The following is a 10,324-nucleotide window of genomic DNA, read 5'->3' as shown; positions in this document are numbered from 1 at the left end:
GATGTCGTGACATCGGTCATATACAGGAAGCACTTATGAGCTAAGGGATTTTTGGTCTGCACAATCAAATGTTTAACACGAGAACATCAGCTAACCTAGGGTTGAGGAATACGAGAACCCTAAATCTATAATAGGCTCATTTAACACTTGTTATGGATGGCTTTTGATATTCAAAGTTTTTCTTTGTAATTTAGTTTCTCTTAGGGTTTAGATTTCTTTTCAATTCTTTTCATTCATCTTTTTAAAGAACTTGATTTGTAGACGCAATCAAACGTTTTAGGATTTCTATGCTTCATCAATAAAATACAATCAAGATTCTCTAAAATTTATTCTTGATTTACTTTTTCATGCATATATTTATTATCAAGTTTACTATGTTTATGGATTTCATGAGGAACTAATCCTCTTATAGGGATTAACAAGTGAAGGTGTGTTTAACTAATCATTATGTAGGGTTCTCTTAGCAGATCAGCTATTTGGGAAAGAAAGAACTCAAACCCTAGGCTTGACGACCCTAAGAAGTCATTTAGGTGGGAATTAACCCAAAATTGGTATGGCCTATCTGTGAACACCTTAGCCCGAAACTAATCTGGAATGTGAGGTCGAGAGATAACTAGTTCTTACCAACTTGTTAGTTTAATGGAAGATCGAGAGATCTTGCTACGGTAACAACTAGTTGATTGAATGGAAACCTGAACTAGGAATTATTTATAACCACCAAAGCAAACTAATCACCCATGCCTAAATTTGATTAAGTTTATAAATTAAGTTTTTTGAAGTCTACTTTATTTATACATATTTTATTTCATCATTTATAAAAATCCAAAAATTCTTCTTTATATTTCATCGTACTATAATTTATTTAATCTACTAATTAATTTATTTGTATTTCAGTTAACATTAATTTAGTACTTGCCTCCCTTGGGTACAATACTCGAAGTACTTACCTACTTTGTTGTAAAAACTATATTACAACCTAACTCGTATACTTGCGGACACCGCCTCAATTCTTTATCTTTTGTTGCAGTATTCATATTCTGGATGTTAGTACGTCCAAAGGCGGTCACGAAGCAACAATAAGACTTGGTTCGATCGTGTGTTCTGTCAAAGCCAAGAGGGTCAGAGAGAATGAGAAGAAGCCAGTGAAATGCTTCTTATATTGTGGTCCGTAAAGGATGCGGGACTATCCAGAGTGATCTAAGTTGTTAGCGATTAGTAAGGAAGATGAAGCGAAGCTTGTTGAGGATAAGGTATTGAAGCTTGGATCAATGATACTCAATTCTGCAAAAGCAAAGAGGAATCATAAGTAGAAATGCTTGATGTATGTAGACATCAATATCATAGGTCAAACAAATAATGCTCTTGTTAATACCGAGGTATAGACCTTTGCATATCAGAGAAAGTTATGGGTAAGCTTGATCTCTCAGTTAGCGAATTGACCAAGAAGATCAAGATGGTTAATTCCAAAGAAGTCCCAACAGTGGGAGTAGCATAAGGAGTGGAGCTACAGATCGGTCAATGGAAAGCTAATGAAGACTTTAAGGTAATTCACTTAGATGATTATGAATTTGTACTTGGTTGGGATTTTCTTGACAAGATTAATGCTTTTTTGGTTCCTTTTGTCGACTGCATTTGTATATTGGATGCTCAACAACAAAAATGTGTTGTGTTGGTGAGTTAAGACATGAGGGGTAGAACAAAGGTATTTTCGAGAATCCAGCAAGCCAAGGATGTTCCATGTGGTGGGAATATTAACTTGGTAGATCAAAATGCTACAAAGACCCCCTTGGAAATGTTAAAGGGCAAAATATCGATATGAAGTCTGTTGAGTTATCAGTGGGACTACCACCTAAGGGAGAGGTGGGTTATGCATCAAACTTTGGGCGAAAAGTAATTACTCAAAGTAGAATACATTTGAGAGCATTTACTCAAACACCTTATGAGCGTTGTTTTCTTATGAATTATTTGTTCGTTCATGGCTTTTTTCTCTTTCGAGTTCCCTTCTACTTTGCTTCGGTGCCTTAGAGAAATTCTATGAGAATTCTCATTTTTTGAGTGTAAAGCTGACTTAGATGAATTTGAACTCAAGAAATCACCTAAGACCGCGTGGTTTGCTAGATTAAAGTTCTAGCCCCGTGACATAATTGCGACCTACCTAAGCTTATAGTGGTGGACCACTTAGCCACTTGCCTTTGACCAAGCAATAGAACTCAACATGTAACAACTCAAGATTGCAGCTAAAGGTATAAAAGCCCACAGTTTTGGAAGAAAAGAAGACAACTCTCTCTCTAAGACATTATCCTTCTTCAACCTTATCTCCTGATCCATACTTCACCTCATTCAACTACCATTATCAGTGGCTCTCCAATTTTCCCCAAGTAAAGTGAATCACCTATCTTTACCTCCTTCTTCATCTTGTTAGATTTGCACATAAAAAAAACCCTAATTTCTATCTAGCTTACAATAGATAATATGGAATTAAAGATATAAACCAGTCACCAAGTATTCAAAGATTAAAATATTGGTACACTTACAATATTGATTTTTTTCAATCTAAGCTTATATCACTGAGAAAAATTATGAAGAGAAAAATAGTAGTTGGGGTTTATTAAATATAATGATTAAATAAAAGAAAAGGAAAATTAGTTAAAGTACTGTGTCTCAATAGCGTTATAATTATAAAAATAATTTTTTAAAAAGTTGGACATGAATTTGATATAGTTTGAGATATCCTTTTAAAATAAAAGAAATTAAAAACAACTTTTTAGGTAATAAAATTGGAAGAAAAATATAATTATTAGGAGCAATTACACCCTTTGTAAATAATAATAATTAAATTTAGTTTAAAAAATTCAGTTATTAAGCGTACATAAGCAATCCAAACCCAATTCCCCCGAGGCCCCAACACGCGCCACCTCAGATATGGCTCCAACTATTGCTTACTGCTTACTAACTATTCAACGTGTCGTTCGATTTGTTTGCGTCTTTGGACCAACCATTCCACCACATTAAACCAAGTCATCCTAGCCATTCATCATGCAGCAATTTCATTCCAACAACTTGTCAATCATAGAGATAGATAGCACCACCTTATTTGTTTCTAGTTCCATTCAACGCTTAATTTCAATGTAATAACCAAGTTTCATTTCCTTTCCTCTAATATGGATACCCATCTCTAGTTTTTCCTTTTAAACTCTTTTTTAATAATGAACAAAAATCGGCATTAACATCTTGTCTTACATGAGGATTTGAAAAGATTAAAATTTTTCATTATATATGTAACCTTTCAAACCTTCAAAAGACCTTTTTGATAAAACTAGAAATTAGTGCAGTTCCAATTGGTTGGAGAGATCAAAGAAACATCAATCCATTATTAATTTATCTACTGTAAGGGCCTACCTTTTTATTGTAAAAGCTCAAATGTCAAACATTAGGTATTTATGAATGATAGCATTGCTAAGATTCCCACGAATATTTCTTTTTTTATTATCAAAAGACAACTTTTAGATTAATTAAAATAAATTCCGTACATAACAGTGATGTACGCATCAGGTTTCAACAGAGCCTCAATACAAGATGGGGTTTCAAACAAAAACACAAAATATTCCTATTACAAGAAGTTCTAAGATTGTCTTGTTGAAAGTTGCTCCCTAACCGAACTAACCAATCCATACATTGGTTCCCCTCCCTATAGGTATGCTTGATAGAGGTTGAGACAAATCTACACATAAACAACCTGCAATCAATAACAAGAGTAGAGAGAGCATGATTAGAGATTTTATCATTAGTAATCGACTTAATGGCAATTTCAACATCGCTTTCAATTTTGATATGAGAAATATTAAGCTCAAACGCAAGAGATAGTGACCATCAGAATGTGTTTGAAGGGGCCTCGAATCCATTTGCCCCTATGATTTCTCAAGACTGGACAGACTCGTTCTTAACTTGAATTTTCACTAGAAGAACCGTCTATATTGATTTTTATAACGCCTGGAGCAGGTGATAAGAAACAGGATGTAGATCTGGGATAGGGTAGCGACGGAGACGACCAGTAAGGGCAAAAAATTCCCCGACTTTGTTGATGATCCTTTTCTCCAGGCTAACATGACAGTTATGAGACTCAAGATAAGAGAGTTCCTCAAAAACCAGATTTCCCAAAGAAAAAAAAAATAGAAAACTAAGTACATAGAGATTTTGTGATTTTTTTGGAAAGCTCTGGATGTTGCCTTTAAGCCACTCGTTCCAAGTACAGTTGGTCTGAATTGAGGGCCTGACAGTACTCAATGAGTTCCAACAATTCTTGCTCATAATTTAGTAGCGAAAAAGATGTTCGGTGGTTTTGAGTTTGTTTTTTCATAAAATACAACAGTCATTGTGGCAAATTAGGTCATTTTCAATACTTAGGGAGCTTGTTTTCTAGCAATAAGTAAAGTTTTTGTTAACTTTCCATTTAGAGTACTTAGATAATAAAACGAGCAATTTGGAGTGTGTTATGACCTTTTAGATTGATTTGGACCAAAGGGAGGACTAACGTGCTAGTTGAGTGTGTAGGACCCCAATTTAAGCCAATGAGTCAGTGGACTGCCTCCTATGTTGCAACACACATTCTCTATGTTGCAACACACCATCCAGAATGCCTAGGAAGTATATTGTTGTCCATGTCATGATACGTACCAGAGGATGTCGTGGCACACCTTCTAGACTACCAATGGAGTATATTGCTTTCGGTGTCATAACATGGGCTTAAGTGTGCCGCGACACAACTACGATAAGGCCTGTTAAAACGTCAATGGTGTTTTTGTCTGCACAACCCAATTTAGTAATGTTTAGTCATCTGTATTAGGTCTAAATGAGTCATCTAATAGGACTTCTATAAATAGGAATGCTCAAAACTTAATTGGGGACCTATTCCCTTTAGTTTAGTTGAATTCTTAAATTAGATTTTGGTTTTTGTAATCTTTTTATTTTTCAGCTCAGTTCATGAACGATTCCTTTTCGTGTTCAATATTTTGATTCGCTCAACATTATTACAGATCTTGAAGTTTCTGCACCTAAATTATATTCCGAATTGATTTCTTTACTCCATCTTTTGTCTTTCAATATTGCATCAATATTGAAATTCAATCTAGAGATTTTTGCATTTAGATTCATGGGTAACTAAAGATCTGCGGGAGATTAACGAGCAGATGTAGGAATACTTAATGACTATTTTAGGGTTACTTGTCGGATCAATTGGCTCAGGTTGAGAGACCATAAACCCTAGGCTTGACAACCCTAGGAAGTTATCCAGATAGATGAGGTCGAGAGAATAGTCTATTGAGTATCACTTAGTCTGTCTCTGTCTAAACTGTGAGGTCAAAAGGTAAGTAGTTCTTGCTAACTAGTTAGCTTAGTTAGAGGCAGAGAGGTAATAATTAGGTTAACTACTAGCTGATTGAACAGAACCCTAGTTCAGGAGTAATAGCCAATTTTTAATGGTGTCACAAATAATGGTTTTGAGACCATAATTTTGACCAGTTAGTTAGTATTTTATTACTTATTTATTATTTATAAGGTTATTAAAGTGTTATATTAAAATTTGGTTAGAAAATTTTAGTGTTTAGATAGTTAATTAAAGAAAATGACTAAATAGTAAAAGTTGCAAAATTTAATTGTTATTAGTTATATGTGTTAAATAGTTATAAAATAATGGTTGGAGGGTTTTATTTAGCAATTATAAAATAATAGTTATAAAATAATAGTTATAAAATAGTGGACATTTATGTACATGCATTTTATATAGGTTATAAGTTAATAGTAAGGTTAAAAATGTAATTAAATAATAATTTTACCTTAAACAAAAGATGAATAAACTATCATCTTCATCTCTTTCATTTAGTAAAAACCAAATCCCTCATTGTTGGATAAGCAAGCTTTCGGCCAAGTTCATTTTCATGTGCATGGTATGTATTTGTCATCCGTTTTTAGTAATTTTTATGTTTTTGAGATCATTATAGCTTAATCTAGCTAACCTAGGGACTAATTCGTAAAATTGTTAAATGTTTAAAATTATTCTGTAACAGCCTGATTTTTTTGACCCTAATTGGAACAGTGGTTTCGGGACCACAAATCCGAGTCTGAAAAATATTTTAATATTACTTTTCGTGTTTATTATATATAAATTTGATGTTGTGAAAATTTCATGAATTAATTTTGTTGTTTGTGTGTTTAATTTGACAAAAGTATTTAATTGCATAAAATGTGAAATTTACTTATTAAAGTGTAAAGTGTTTATTTGATAGTGGCTTTTTAATATGAGGCCCTTAAAGGGAAATTAGCCCATTTTAAAGGATAGTAGACGGTAATGGTCAAAAGTGACCTTAATTTATATGTTTTGTTTGTTTATTTTTTTAAGGTTATTTTAGTAAAAGGTTAATAAATTATTATATGTTAAAATTTAACTAAAAGAAAACCATAGTCATTCTTATAATTGCTGAAATTCAAAGACAAAGAAATAGAAAAGCCTAGGTACATTCGGTCACTTGGAAGCTTAAATTCAAGGTATGTTTTGTTTGGTTTTTGATAATTTTTATGTTTTTGAGATTGTTGCTTCGTGTTCTTCAAAACCCATGTCTTAATTTTGTGAATTGTGAATAATTTTGAAATGTGCCATTGATGAATGCTTGAGTTTTTATGATGCTAGCATGTGTGATATGAAATATATTTGTTAGATTAACATGTATTGTTTTTAATTTTTAATGAAATTGAGTAATTAGGGTTAAATTGTAAAAATAAATTTTTCAAGGGACTAAACTGCTAAATAAATGAAAATATGAATTATATGGACACTAGGAATATTCGGCCATTAGGAGTGTAGTTAAATTTTTGTGTATTTTGTGTTTTGAGCAAAAAGGATTTTGTAAAAAGTCTAAAATGTTAGGGGCAAAATTGTAATTTTCTCATTCATGTATTTTGGGCTAAATTGATTAGAATGGTGTTTAAATAAGCTTAATTTGAATATGTTTAGATCAAGAATTAAAGAAATCGGATTTGGATCGGGGAAAGACAAAAGTTGTAGAGTAGTCGATTTAATAGTCGACGATATCCGATGTAAGTTATTAAGCATATATTTTGTATCGTTTTAAATCATCTTAGTATCTATGTAATTATGTTGAATTAAATGGTATATATATACATGTAGTGATATAATTATTGAAATAAGATGTATTGAGTTGTTGACTTTCGGCATTAAGTGTGCGGGTATAAAAATTTATGATAATGAGATTAGCACTAAGTGTGCGAGTTTAATTGTAAAGCACTAAGTGTGCGAGATTGATTATTAAGCACTAAGTGTGCGAGATTTATTATTAAGCACTAAGTGTGCAAACTTATTAAATATTTTCGAATAACTATTAGTATTGAGTGTTCGACTTATTGAGTAATCATGATTAGTATAATGAGTAAATACTTGGGGTTCTTGAGTAATAACTGTTATGGTTGTATCCAAGGTTGAGCTTTGTAAGTATTAAACCTATGTGGTGATTATATTTGGAATCAAATATATAAGATGATTCTTTATATTACATGATGATGAAATGCATAATGTATTTGACCTTGTATTTAAATTTGAAGAAATGTTTATGGTTGAGTAATTATATTGATTTTAGTTAAATCATAGTATTAAGTTAATAATTATCTTATGATATGGTAAGCTAAAGGTAAGATGATTTAGTAGTATGAATTGGTTAAATATTATTCGAGATATCAAGTTAAATTGTAAAGTTTATTTGCTTGTAACTTACTAAGCTTAATTAGCTTACAAAGTGTTGGATAATTGTTTTGATGTATAGATTTTGGTAATCACTAAGTGTTCGAGGATCTTCTGTGAAGCTTGTCACACTATCGTCTATATTTTGGTACTTTACTAAGTTGTTTTCCAATAAATGGCATGTATAGCGTAGTGGAAATGTTGATTTTGGAACTAATGTATATAGGTGTAATTAATAGCCATGCCAAAATGGCTTATCTCTTTTGGTTTGAATTTGGTATTAATGCATATGCTTTAATGGTCTAAAATGTAGTATATGTTCATGTTATTTTGATGCTTAAATGCTGCCAATTTGTTGTATATATACTGCTCAATTTGTTGCATATAGGCTGTCCAATTTTTGGTGTAAAAATGCTGCTCAATTTTTTGTATTTATGCTACCCAAATTGTTGTATATATGCTGTCCAATTTTGATGTAAAAATGCGGCTCAATTTGGTATATATATGCTGCCCAATTTGTAGTATATATGCTGTCCAATTTTGATGTAAAAATGCAGCTCAATTTGGTATATATATGCTGCCCAATTTGTTGTATATATGCTGTCCAATTTTTGGTGTAAAAATGCTGCTCAATTTGTTGTATTTATGCTGCCCAAATGGTTGTATATATGCTGTCCAATTTTGATGTAAAAATGCGGCTCAATTTGGTATATATATGCTGCCCAATTTGTTGTATATATGCTGTCCAATTTTTGGTGTAAAAATGCTGCTCAATTTTTTGTATATATGCTGTCTAGTTTGGTATATAAATGCTGCCCAAATTGTTGTATATATGCTGTCCAAATTTTGGTGTTAAAATGCTGTCTAGTTAGGTATATAAATGCTGCCCAAATTGTTGTATATATATATGCTGTCTAAATTTTGGTGTGACAATGATGTCTAGTTTGGTATATAAATGCTGTCCAAATTGTTGTAATATGTTGTGTAGTTATTAGATTGAAATGAAATATGTGTACAAATAAATGTTTGAATATATGCTTGATTTATGATATATAATCATATATGTTTGGAAATGATTTAAGAATTTGAATGATATTAAATTTTGATTAGGTAATTGATAATGATATGGTTGAAATTTTGAAAAATGGTTAGTATATGTAATTTGATTAATGATGCATGTTTGATTTTAATTGGTTATGTGTTTATAAATATATATATATGGAATGAAATTTCTTGGTTGAGTTAGTATAATTTATAAAAATAAAAAAATAAAATTTCTGAGTTGGGTTTTGATCAGTAATGCCTCGTAACTCTAATTCGGCGACGGACACTGGTCGGGGTGTTACATTTGAACTGGTATCAGATCTACGGTTTAGTCGATTCTAGGAGTAATGTAGCGTGTATGAGTCTAGCTATACATGCCATTTATTATACTGTGATAGTGTAACGACTTCTAACAATAAAAAAATGTGTTTTTCATATAGTAAATAGATCCTGATGAGTGCCTGAAATGTGCTATATCTTTGTTATGGGATTCAACTTACTATTGGTGGAACACTCTAGTTTTGGTTGGTCCGAAAGAGCGTGTCACTTGGGATTTCTTTCAGACAGAATTTCGCAAAAAGTATATCAGTCAGCGATTCATTGATCAGAAACGCAAAGAATTTCTCGAGCTAAAATAGGGTCGTATGACCGTATTTGATTATGAGCGCAAGTTTGTGAGAATCAGCCGATATGCTCGAGAGTGTGTTGCGACCTAGACTGCTATGTGTAAAAGATTCGAGGAAGGGCTGAATGAAGACATAAAATTGCTTGTCGGCATACTCGAAATAAAAGAGTTCGTAGTACTCGTTGAGCGGGCTTGCAAGGCTGAAGAACTCAGCAAAGAGAAAAGAAAAGTTGAGTTAGAAGCTAGTGATTTCTGCAAGAGATCAGCGAGTAAAATTTTTCAGACAGCAACAAAGAAGTTCAGAGATGTTAGTAGCCGATCTAAGGCTACTGCCGGGCTTTCTATACAAGAACGACCACCAATGAGTTCAAGAGCCACCTTAGTTGCTAGTGTTGGTAATACCCGACTTAATAAACCCGAGTGTCAACAGTGTGGTAGGAGACATGTGGGTGAGTGTTGGGGCAAGTACAACAATCGAGTTTGCTATAAATGTAGATCGAAAGATCATTTTATTCGGGAGTGCCCAGAGTTTGCGGATCGAAATTCGGTTCAGAATACGAGATCGGGCAACACAGCAGCTTGAGGTAGACCACCTAGGAATACGGGTAATATGGGTGGCAATCAGAGAGGTACTAAAGATACATCTGTTAGATTTGAGGCTCGCGCACCTGCCAGAGCCTATGCCATTCGAGCACGTGAGGAGGTGTCATCCCCAGACGTCATTACTGGTATTTTCACTCTTTATGATACTAGTGTTGTTGCATTGATTGATCCTGGTTCGACTCATTCTTATGTGTGTGAAACTTTAGTATTCGGTTAGACTTTGCTTGTTGAGTCTACTGAGTTTGTAATTAAAGTATCGAACCCCCTGGGCCGGTGTGTTTTGGTTGACAAAGTGTGCAAGAATT

The 10,324-nt window shown here is 33.0% G+C and overlaps 1 long non-coding RNA gene across 1 annotated transcript; it reads right to left on the bottom strand.

Annotated features, from left to right (window-relative positions):
• Positions 1 to 3,462: 3,462 nt before the first annotated feature.
• LOC128034786 (uncharacterized) lies at positions 3,463 to 4,289 on the bottom strand. The gene is made up of 2 exons (XR_008190879.1): positions 3,869 to 4,289; positions 3,463 to 3,736 (listed from the first exon to the last, which is right to left on the bottom strand). It is a non-coding gene; the product is annotated as an uncharacterized LOC128034786 (long non-coding RNA).
• Positions 4,290 to 10,324: the final 6,035 nt, after the last annotated feature.

Source organism: Gossypium raimondii, chromosome 2, assembly GCF_025698545.1.
Source record: "Gossypium raimondii isolate GPD5lz chromosome 2, ASM2569854v1, whole genome shotgun sequence".
Taxonomy (NCBI): domain Eukaryota; kingdom Viridiplantae; phylum Streptophyta; class Magnoliopsida; order Malvales; family Malvaceae; genus Gossypium; species Gossypium raimondii.
This window is presented reverse-complemented; position numbering and strand designations above follow the sequence as displayed.